At 34.9% G+C, this 12,779-nt stretch overlaps 1 protein-coding gene across 2 annotated transcripts in view; it reads left to right on the top strand.

Annotated features, from left to right (window-relative positions):
* VRK2 (VRK serine/threonine kinase 2) overlaps positions 1-12,779 on the top strand; it is an 89,988-nt gene that overhangs the window by 8,496 nt on the left and 68,713 nt on the right. The gene's annotated exons all lie outside the window — the stretch shown is intronic.

Genomic DNA, 12,779 nt, shown 5'->3' on the forward strand with positions numbered 1-12,779 from the left:
AATGAGTTCACCTCTATTGCCACACAATAAAAAAACTCTCAGCTTTCGGGAGCTTCTGGCTTCCTTATGAAATAAGGATAGACTTTTGCTTCTGAAGTGTTTTAGGGTTTTTTTTTTTCTTTAGATATGGAAGAAGAGTAGGAAGTATGGTCCTTCTTCTACGAAACAGGAATATAAAAGAAATGAAAGGAAAATTAAGAAACTCTAAAGCTCTAAATGGGAGAATTCACTAGAAATTAGCTATTTGGATGATGAAAATTTGTCCACCATCCACATTTAACAATGATTCAAAGTGTTTATGGATCTTATACTGCTTACGTAGTTTTGCAGTTAGTGCTCCTTCAGAAAGTTTGTCCCTTATAACTCCATTATGTGAGCTGAGTACGCTATGCAGTCTTCTATGTGAAAGGGTATTTTAGGAGGAAAGACACAAAACTCAGCAATTATTTCAAGAAAATTGTTGAAGATTTCCATTGTTTCTTTTAAAGAGGTGGACTTCATTTAGTCAGGTAGACTTTTCTTTAACATCTCCAATCAAGTAATACTTGAGGAAAAAGGTTCCGTAGAAAGACATCCATTGAAGGCCAGAAACATCTACAGATGCAATGTGATCTCAGGCAATGAAGCATGTGGCCCTTCATTGGCATTATATGATAACAGGAGGATCTTCTGGCAGAAGAGCTGACTTTTGCTGAGTTCTGCATGCTGCCCCTCCAAACCCATCTTTGATTGGCACCTATGCCCTATTGAAACTGGCATCACACCTTCTGAATGGGCACAGTGCCAGCCTAGCAGATGGGTATGGGCAAAAGCATGCCAGAAACCCAGTATGTGCATCAAGTTTAAGTATCAGGGGCCCAAACTCCCATCCAGGGATATAAAAACTACAGTCTGTTGAGAGCTTTTTGTGCTTAAGGTTAAAGGACATGCCATTTCTCCTCCAGCTCCGAGGTTGATTAATTTCGAAAGTCAAACAGGAGCTCCTGTGGCTGTCAGGCAAAATTCTGTCTTTGGTGAATGAGAATTACTACTTCATGTGGGGAAGAGAAAGTATTGTATTGAAGTGTCCAATGAGAGTTAATCTCCCGCAAGTGCCTCCAGCACTTAAGCAGCATGCATTCAGTGGAGATGAATATTTCTGTTCTCCAGCAGAGCCAGGTGCATTCAAAGCCAGATCTTCAACCTGCTGCAGTAAAGGACCCTAAATTTAGAAAGGGCAGGTAAAGTTTGGAACTCCTTGGTGGCAGCTCTCACCATGAGCTGATGAGGCTTCGCAAAAGGGTATAAAGGAGATGAAGGAAAAACTAAATAAAAAACCTTCAGATTACTTCAGCCTGAAACAGACAGGTCTTTAACAAACCAAGGGAAAAAGTTTAGTCCCTTCTCCTCAATGCAGAAATTCTTCTGAATTTTATATCAATAAAAAGTTAGTTTACCAAAATGTTAGAACCAACTTAATGCATAAGTAACAAAGCTTCCTATTCTAACATTTATTTCATTGCATGTCTATCATGTATATAAACTTCACTTCTTGAATAATGGATTTTGCATAAAATTGAGTTCTAAATATCATATTCCTTATGATCGTCTCACACCAGCTACAGAACTGGGCAAAAAAAAAAAAAAAAGGGCATCATTCCTTGTGATCACTTTAATCATATCCCCTAAATGCTCTTCAATTTACAAGAATGCCTGTAAGACCAGCTGTGGCCAAGAGAAGCTTTTTCATAATCACCTTATAGCCATTGCTTTTTCTTTTCCACTGTGTAAACTTTATCTACAGAGCAGATTCCATGAGACCATTGTGAATACTTCAACGGATTCAAAACATATAACTGCCACAAATTAAACTACTAAAACTAAAGCTGGTGCATTGTAACTGCCAAGTAAAACTGGCACGTCCCTCTGTCAGACTGCGGGAGAGTATGCCATACAGTCCTCAGAAAACACAATTCATCCAGAAGCACTCTTGTCACTTGCTCTGATATTAAACCAGAGAAAGTGACATTAATTAAAGAAGTGACGTGAGCCAACAAAGGCAATGAAATGCTAAGCTTTGGCTCATGTGCAGACCTTCACTCCGACTTGCTCTGCTTAGGTATCGTGGCCATTTCTGAAGAGGAGTGTGGCTACTTCCCTTCTCCTCCTCCTTTCATCTTTCCATTCTGAAACATCATTTTCAAGCAACTAAGATTTCATACCCCGGGTTGCACTAGCCAGTTGGTACACTGGTAGTCATTGCAGGATTTCCCAAAATAGTCATGTGGTGGCATGTGATGCATTTCCTGCACTTGGTAACCGCATGAGATGAACAACAACTAGAGACAGAAGAGAGTTGGTCTTACAAAAAGGCAAGCAACAGCCTAATCGAGTAGGGTACCTAGATTCGGTAGACCGGGAGCTAGGAGAGTCTGTTGCTAGGATCGCTGGTGGAAACGAATGGTGGCTGGTAGGCCTTATGAAAATTATGACATGCTAACGAGCCAAGCAGGGGAGTAGCCACAGCTTTTCTCACTCTCTCTTTGTTCCTTCCTGTAGTGTGCTCTTTCTCAGTGCTTATCTTGTTTCATATGAGATTGCCATTTGTATACTGTTTACCGTCCATCAACACTAGATTATAAACTCCTTGCAGGTATTCTCTCAGAGTGCTTAGACAAGGCCTTGCATACAATAGCTTAAAAAAAAATGATTGGTTAAATTAACTCTAAAACTAGTCTGTTCAGGAAAAATAATTTTCCCAACAATTAGGTTATCTGAGATGAAATTTTGTTCTCTATATACTATAAACATGCAGCATGTGTGTAAGGCACTGTCCTTTTAGATTTAGAGACATTGTTTTGTATACTTTGGGGAATTCGAGGGGAAAGAAGTTTCTGTTCATTCTCTTTCCAAGTATGTTTTTTAAATACAAGAAGCCATGTACTTAATCCATAGATTATAGGATTTATTGGGGAAAGTCTACTTTGCTAATGCCTAGTGCAGAGAGAGTTAAAAAAAAGAAAAGGACATTATATTACGATTAAATAGTTTTGTGTTTAGAATGAAACAGTTCTACTGAGTAGCACTTAATTGAAGTAGACCTAACAGCAAGTATAAACTTTTGTGGAGGAAATAGATGGGGTTTAATGTTAAATGGATTGACTTATAGGCATGTAACATGCATAAGAAATCCACTTTTCAAAGGATATAAAGACAGCTTTAACAGAAAATAAATTATTGGAATTTCTTTTAATCCAAGTGAATGAAAGGTTTGATTAAGAGTTTTGTACATAGAAGCTTTTGTTATAGTTTCTGGGCATGGGTGTTTTATATTTGAGATCAGGAATTTTCTATCTATGTAATTAGTCGTGAGGTTTAATGTACATTTTTCATATCAGACAGACAATGGCTTCAAAGAGACAGCAGCACTGCAAAGGAGCAAGAAAAGAAGGCCAAAGTTGACATACACAGAGGCAAAACAGTGTAGGAAAAATCAACACGTTTTGCAAAATCAATCATTGAAAATGTGTCAGTGTTCAGGAGACTGTCTTTAATTTGCAATCCAAGTGAAAAAGAGTATTTAAATATGAGAAGCAGTATTATTGAGCCCAGCATGCCTGCTACCACTTGTTTGACTAGCTCAGAATAGAACACTGAGAGGCAAGGGCTCAAAGTTAAATGAACATTTATACATTTTAAAATCAAATGAAAGATTCAGAGTATATTCATGAATTAAAATTTTTTTCAGAACCCTAAATTTAATCAGCTGGAATTACTTTTAAAGTGTCATTCTATTTAACTTTTGGGAATGATGAATTTGCCTTTTAATAGGGATGCTGTATTTTATCATGAAGATGAAACAAACTGTCTTTTGTTAATTATTCCCCAGAGACACTGGCCATTTTTCTCTCCTATGCTTAGTGTGGAGTAAAGGCAGCTTCCCGCAAATTTATATCAAGCAAGAGCAATCAGAAGCTACAACATGTGTGAAAGAGGCTCATGGAGGGCATAGTGTCCATTGTAGGTGTTCTGAGTGCTACCTAATGAAGTTCTTAGAGGTAATGTTACCAAAGCCTCACTATGGAGGCTATGAACATAGGACATAGAACAGTAAAAAGGAATGAAAGCAAGAATCTCCGGTAAAGTGTAGCAGATGAGTCATGTGTGTCTGGGGCATACTGCTAGGGATGGTTCTTGAAATCTTTTTTAGGAAATCATCATCATCATCATCATCATCATCAACTGCTGCTAAAATCTTTTACTTATTGTGTGCCATGCTCTGTGTTAAATGCTTTATATGCATTATTTCATTTAATCCTCTCAGCAGCTTGATAAGGGAGTTATTGAGGCCTAGGAATGGTAAGCAATTTGTCTCTATGCTATAGTTTTAATAATTGCCTCCATCTACATTTGAACTCAGGTCTCTTTGCTCTCCTGATTGATGTCCTTTGTCAAAGAACACTTTGAATTTATTACTAGCCAGAGAAAATAGTGGCAAATGACATGCTTGTGACATGCTCATTTCTAAAATAACAGTGAAATATCTAATTGATAGTATTGGCAGCTAATGTAAGAAATATGTTAGTGATGATGCTGATAATGGTGTCATTTTCATTCAGATTGACAACGTGAGGTGTAGATCATCCGTGATATGTTTTTAATATTAAGTTCACAAAATCTTTGAAAGACCATCTGATATTTATAGCAAATCTAATGTTAAGAACTAGAAAAAATACATACACTAAAAAATGTACTATACCTAGATCAAACAATATTTTTATGAAAAAAAAGTGAGACTAGTCAACAGTGCATACAAACTGATGATAAAGATTTGGTACGTTTTTCTGCTTTTTAAAAAATGCGTAAATTTGTTTAGTTTATAGGGATTTTATGCATTTGTTTTAAGGCTAATAACCAACAGGAAGCTCAAAAGAAGCCTCTAAATCCCTATGATACAATTTTAATAAGCATCATGTAAAAATATTTTTACAGATATTGAATTATTTTTGACCATGTCTCTTTTCATTGGATAATAATTTTTAATTAATTAATTAATTAATTAATTTTTTGGCTGCATTGGGTCTTCGTTGCTGCACGGGCTTTCTCTAGTCGTGGTGAGCGGGGCCTATTCTGTTCCGGTGCACGGGCTTCTCATTGCAGTGGCTTCTCTTTGTTGCGGAGCATGGGCTCTAGATGTGCGGGCTTCAGTAGTTGTGGCACGCAGGTTCAGTAGTTGTGGCTCACGGGCTCTAGAGTGCAGGCTCAGTAGCTGTGGTGCACGAGCTTAATTGCTCTGCGGCATGTGGGATCTTCCCAGACCAGGGTTCGAACCCATGTCTCCTGCATTGGCAGGCGGATTCTTAACCCCTGCGCCACCAGGGAAGTCCTGTATAATGATTTAAAGATACACTATTTAGAAAACTAGGTCTTTTAAGAGTGAAATAAACAAAAATAAATACTTGGGTAAGTGAAATCTTGATAAAGAATATGTTTCTTTATAGAATTTGTTCAGATACCAAAATATTTTATATATAACAGAAGTATAGTTTTTGAAAAAGTATTCAGTTTTGCCAAGATATTATTACACAATAGTAATTTATTATGCACCTATAGATGATTTTATGAAAAAAATTATAACATTTCATGAAGAGGCAAATCTTTAAGTGTTTTTAATGGAGATATTTATTAGATATTGCAAAGCTAGTTTTTATGCTATGATACTTTTTTCTTGGGAGTATATACATAGCAAGGAAAAGAATGAACAAAATATATTACATTAGAATACATGTTATTGAGCGCTTATGGTGATATACGGTTATTAATTTCAGTTTCTGGAGAATGTGAAGAAAAATGCTGTTCATTATACTTGATCTTGTTTCTATTAAAAGATCATGTGTTACAATTCTAACATATATCTCCAGTGTCATATGTGAGTATTACAGTTGGGCCTGAAGTATTAGTTATGTAAACCTTCTGTCTTATAAAGTGTTAGGAGGGTGGTAGAAGGAAAAGTAGTAAAACCCACTAAAAAATCTCCACACAGTACACTTCAAGACAAATGAAAAGAAAAGCAAATGAAAAGAAAGCAAAACAAAGTTGCGTACCTAATATACCATTGTTGCTGTGTGACGGAAAGGGGAAGAAAAAAATTGTAAGACTTCTATAATATCAGAATTTCTACTTCAGCAGAAAGCTTTTGACCAAGTACGAATGTTCTGAAATTAACTAGTTTAATGTAAATGGAATGCACTATGGAATCTGTCTTAAACATAAGAGGTTTTTATTCGGGGAAGGACTTTTAAGTTCTTTCTGACCCTGAAAATCTGTGAGATCCTGAAAGATGGTGAGAGATATTGAAACATGGATAGAGGCTTTAAGGAAATAATTGACCCAGCTGAGCAAATAATTAGCTATACTATTAATGAGCAAGCAAAATAAATCTAAGGCACAGAAAAATGATGTGAAGAGAACATCAAGAAGAAAAAGTAATGGTTCTGTTATCTTTTTATGTAGTATATTTTTGGATAATAACATTACATGAAAAGGTAAAGACTTTCAAAACAGAGACCATAATGAAGGATATAAGAAAGATTTCCCTTATTTGAAACCTAATTTCAGCATGAATATTAGAAAGTGTTTCAAAAAGTGAGGGTGGAGCCAAAGTTCTTACATAGTGGCTTTTTTTTTTTTTTTTTTTTAGTCATTTTATTTTTATTTATTTATTTATTTATTTATGGCTGTGTTGGGTTTTCATTTCTGGGTGAGGGCTTTCTCTAGTTGTGGCAAGCGGGGGCCACTCTTCATCGCGGTGCGCAGGCCTCTCACTATCGCGGCCTCTCGTTGCGGAGCACAGGCTCCAGACGTGCAAGCTCAGTAATTGTGGCTCGTGGGCCCAGCTGCCCCGCGGCATGTGGGATCTTCCCAGACCAGGGCTCGAACCCGTGTCCCCTGCATTGGCAGGCAGATTCTCAACCGCTGCGCCACCAGGGAAGCCCTGTGGCTTTTTAAACTTGAAATGCAGAATGTATAATATCATTTCAGGGAGGGAGTTCAGGAACTGCTTCAGCCCTTAATTCATAGACTAACAATAGAATAACTCCATAATAGCTAAGAGAAATATGGCTATCATTCCAGTACACTATCTGGCCAAACTGAATGCCTCTTAAGAAAGAAGGAAGCATTTGAGGACTTAGGAAATCTGAAATCATTTTATAACAGATTACCACAAAGATAAAGTAGACTTGAAAGTATATAAGTGAAAAAGACTTCCAAGAAATAAATGAATTACAAAAAGATTTGACAACACAAAGTAAAAAGTTTAGTAAAAACTGGACTTATGAATATAATTTTATAATGCAATTCACATTTCTAAAGTAGATTAAAGAACTGTGGTTAGGAAATATAGGGTTAAGAGTTAAACAGAAATGTTGGTACATATCAACTCTTCAAGCAAGCTTGAAATGTTTAGTTAATAATAATAATGAAAACATCTGAATTAGAGTATATCAGCGTGAAGAGTGTTTTAAGAACTAGATAAATGGATTGAAAGGTAGTCTATTATAAGATAACATATGTAATATGTACCACAACCAGTAAGTAATTGGTGAAGGAGAGCAAAAAAGAATAACAGTAATATAAATTTACAGAGTGTTGTATTATAATACAATTGCCAGTTACTACATTAGATAAAAACTGTCCGAAATCCCCTATTAAAGAATGTCATTGGCAAAAACCCCTTAATCACTTGCCAAAAGAGAAATACCTAATACAATAAAATATAAAGACACTAAAAGATCAAGTTTTTTCATGCACATGTAAGCAAAGAGTAAGATAAGCATTTTTAAAATTGTTTTATATTCCGTAGTAAAAATTATTAAGAGAACTAAACAAGGACATTATGTAATGGCAGAAGGTTAATAAAGCCAAGTGAAAATGTAATCATAGAATTTAATATGACCAGAATGCTACTGTTTGTTTTTCTTAGAGAAGAAAGAAAATCTAGCGGGTGTTCAATAAGAACATGTTACAAATATAACTAGAGGTATTATAAACAGTCAGGAAATGACAAATCAGTCACCAGTAGGTCTTCACACTGGTGTTTATGGCACCCAGGTATACAGGTGAAAGGAGTAAGGGCTGTGGTCACTCCACCCATGTTTCAACCTGAGCATTTCTGCTTTGATCTGTTCTGTGTAACAGGCTGCCAAGAAACATCCCATTACTAAAAGAGTTGAAGATAACTGATTATGCTACAATAATTAATAAGCTCCAAAGTTGAATATGCAAATAATAAGAAATGATTTATATTTGGAGGGGACTTAATAGCATTATAGAGAATAAGATCTTTCTTCCCCAACTGTGCAAGAACTCATTTTAAAAATTGTGCATGGTGATTTATTAGTAGTAAATACAAAGAAAAATCAGAATTTTTATATGTCATAGTCTTGGAACCCAAGGATGGAAATAAATACCAATATTGTCTTGCTTGTTTTGTTTTTATGACCTGCATTCTATCTCGAGTTTCTACGTATTCAAATAGTGTTTAATTTAAGTTCACTTCCCCCTTGAAGCCTACTGTTTTTCTTTTTGCATTTTCTGCCAAAGTTGTATATTGTGTGTTTATTTTCAATAATATTTTTGCCTCTCTTTTGTCAGAGACAAAATTTTGGAGAATTGACATTTTTAATGTTGAGTCTTCAATCCGCAAATAGAGTATCTCTCTACATTTCTTTAGGTCTTTGATTTCTTTCATCAGCATTTTGGCTTTTGTCATATTGGTCCTATACATGTACTTTTAGGTATATATGTAAGTTTTTCTCTTTTTCTTTTTAAATTTTTGATGCTATTAAAAATGGTATTGCTTTTGTAATTTTGGTTTCCAATTGTACATTATTAGTATATAAAAATACAGTTGATTTTTGCTTGTTGACTGTACGTCCCATCGTCTTGGTAAACTTACTTATTAGTCCTAGGATTTTATTTTTTTCAGATTCTTTGGAATTTTCTATATAGATAATCTTGTCATCTGCAAGTAGGGATCACTCTATTTCTTCCTTTAGAATCTGTGTACTTTTTATTTGTTTCCTGACTCCTTGCACTGGCTAGGACTTCCAGCACTTTATTGAGTAGGAATGGTGAGAGTGGACGTCCTTGACTGTTCCCAGTTTAAGGGAGAAAGCATTCAGCCTCTCATCACTTAGTATAATGTTAGCTATAGGTTGTTTGTAGTATTCTTTTTCAAATTGAGGAAGCTCTCCTTACTATACTGAGAGTTTTTATCCTGAATGGGTATCGAATTTTGTCAAATACTTTTTCTGCATCAATTGATAGGATCATTTGGTTTTTCTTTTTTAGTTTCTTAATATGGTGGATGACATTGATTTCTTTTTTTTTTCTTTTGCATCAACATTATGAGGGGAGGATATTGGTCTATAGTTTTCTTTTTCTTGCTTTCTTTTTTTTTCCCCCTACCGTCTTGTCTGGTTTTGCTGTTTTTCAGGTTGGATACATTTTTATTGATTCACCCTAAAGTTCAGTGACTCTTTCATGTGTCATCTCCATAATCATATTGAGCCCAATCATGAATTAAAAAATTTTTTTTTTGGTCATTGTATTTTTCATTTCCAAAAGTGTCATTTAATTTTTTCTTTGTATATTCTATGTCTTTGATGCATTGGCCTGTCTTTCCATTTGTTCCAAAAGTGTTTGCCTTTATTTGCTGGAACATTTTTATAATAGTTGCTTTGAAGTCTTTATCAGATAGTTCCAAAATCTATAATTTTGGCATTGATGTCTTGAATTAGTGTGGTGATTTTGTTACAATTTATTAACTAAAGTCCATAGTTTACATTAGGGTTCACTTATATAGTACAGTTTTATGGGTTTTGACCAATGCATGATGTCATATATCCACCATTATAGTATCATACAGAGTAGTTTCACTGCCCTAAGTTTCTCCTGTGTACCACCTATTTATCCCTCTGCCCCCTGTTTCAGAATGGCATACGGTTGGAATCATACATTATGGAGTCATTTCAAACAGGCTTTTGCTTCCTTTGGGTATACCCAGAAGTGGAATTGCTAGATCACATGGTAGTTCTAGTTTTAATTTCCTGAAGAACCTACATATTGTTTTCCATAGTGGTTATACCAGTTTATATTCCTACCAGTAGTGTACAAAGCGTTTCCTTTTCTCCACATCCTCACCAGCATTTGTTACTTCTTGTCTATTTGATAATAGCCCTGCTAACAGGTGTGAGGTAATATTCACTGTGGTTTAATTTGCATTTCCCTGATGATTGGTGATGGTGAGCACTGTTTCATGCACCTGTTGGCCATTTGAATGTCTTCTTTGGAAAAAATCTATAAGAGCCTTTGCCCATTTTAAAATTCGGTTATTTATTTTTTTTGCTATTGAGTTGTATGATCTTAGTAAGTATATTTTGATATTGGATATGTGGTTTGCAAATATTTTCTGTCATTCCATAGGTTGTCTTCTCATTTTGTTGATGGTTTCCTTTGCTGTGACGAAATTTTTAGTTTTTTAGTTAGTCCCACTTATGTAGTTTTGCTTTTATTGCCTTTGTTTTTGGTCTTAAATCCAAAACAGTCATTACCAAGACAAATATGAAGGAGCCGACCCCCTGTGTTTTCTTCTGGATCTTTTATGGTTTTAGGTCTTACACTCAAGTCTTTAAATCCATTCTGAGTTGATTTTTGTGTACAGTATAACATAAGGGTCCAGTTTAATTCTTTTGCATGTGCTATCTAGTGTTCCCAGCACCATTTATTGAAGAGCCTGTCCTTTCTACATTGTATATTCTTGACTCCTTTGTCAAAAATTAATTGACCATGAATTATTTCTGGACTCTCTATTCTGTACCATTGATTTACACCTCTGTTTTTATGCCAACACCATACTGTTTTGATTATTATAGCTTTGTAATACAGTTTGAAATCAGAGAGTGTGATGCCTCCAGCTTTGTTCTTCTTGCTCAGTATACTTTGCCTATTCAGAGTCTTTTGTGGTTCCATACAAATTTTAGGATTTTTAAGAAATTTCTGTGAAAAATGCCACTGGAATTTTGGTAGGGATTACATTGAATCTGTAGATTGCTTTGGGTAGTCTGAATGTTTTAACACTGTTGATTCTTCTGATCCATGAGCACATAATATCTTCCCATTTATTGTGTCCTCTGCATTTCTTTCATCAATGTTTTCAGGTCCCTGGTGTACAGATCTTTCTCATCCTTGGTTAAATTTATTCCTAAGTAATGGATTCTTTTTGATGGTACTCTAAGTGGGATTGTTTTCTGAATTTTTCTTTCTGATACCTCATCGTTAGTGTATGGAAACACAGTTGATTGTTGTATATTGATTTTGTATCCTGGAGTCTTAAGGATTTTCTCTATAGAATGTCATCTACAAACAGAGATAATTTTACATTCTTCCTTCCCAATTCAGATGCCTTTTATTTCTTTTTATTGCCTGATTTCTCTGGCTAGGACTTCCAGTACTATGTTGAATAAAAGTGGCTAGAGTGGGCATCCTTGTCTTGTTCCTGATCTTAAAGGAAAAGCTTTCCGCTTTTCACTTTTGGGTGTGATGTTGGATGTGGGCTTCTCATAATTAGCTTTTATTATGTTGAGATATGTTCCTTCTATACCCAGTTTTTGAGAGTTTTTTGATCATGACAGCATTTTGAATTTTGTCAAATGCTTTTTCTGCATCTATTGAGATGATCATATGATTTTCATCCTTCATTTTGTTAATGTAGTTTATCACGTTAATTGATTTGCATATGTTGAACCATCTTTGCATCCCAAAATAAATCCCACTTGATCGTGGTGTATGATCCTTTAATGTACTGTTGAATTCAATTTGCTAATTATTTGTTGAGTGTTTTTGCATGTATCTTCATCAGGGATATTGGTCTGTAATTTTCTTTTCTCGTAGTGTCTTTGTCTGACTTGATCTTTTCAATTGTCTTTCTAGTCTCTATTTATTTCCATTCTGATCTTTATTTCCTTTTTCTACTAATTTTGAGCTTCCTTTTTTCTTTTTCTAGTTCCTTGATATGTAAAGTTAGAATATATATTGGATTTTTCTTTTTTCTTAGTGTAGATGTTTATTGTTATAAAATTCCTTCTTAAAATTGTTTTTGCTGTAACCCATAAGTAGTGATATGTTGTGTTTCCATTTTCATTTGTCTCAAGTTATTTCTTGATTTTTAAAAATTTCTTCTTTGAGCCATTGGTTGTTCAGGAGTGTATTGTTCAATCTCCACATATTTGTGCATTTTCCAGGTTTTCTCTTGTAATCGATATCTAGTTTTGTACCATTGTGGTCAGAAAAGATACTTGATATGATTTCAGTTTCTTAAATTTGTTAGGACTTGCTTTGTCACCTAGCATGATCTATCCTAAAAAACGTTCCATGTGTGCTTGAGAAGAATGTATTCTGCTGCTTTTGATGGACTGTTCTGTATATATCTATTAGGTCCCTCTTATGTAACGTGTAGTTTACATCCATTATTTCCTCACTGATTTTCTATCTGGATAATCTGTCCATTGTTGAAAGCAGTGTATTGAAGCCCTGTACTATTATTGTATTGCAGACTATTTCCCCCTTCAGATCTATTAATATTTGCTTTATATATTTAGGTGCACCTATCTTGGGTACATAGATATTTACAATTGTCATATCCTCTTGATGAACAGATCCCTTTATCATTATATAATGATCCTCATTGTCTTTTATTTATCTTTTTAAATTAATTTTTATTGGAGTATAGTTGCTTT

Source organism: Eschrichtius robustus, chromosome 15 (genome assembly GCF_028021215.1).
Source record: "Eschrichtius robustus isolate mEscRob2 chromosome 15, mEscRob2.pri, whole genome shotgun sequence".
NCBI lineage: Eukaryota > Metazoa > Chordata > Mammalia > Artiodactyla > Eschrichtiidae > Eschrichtius > Eschrichtius robustus.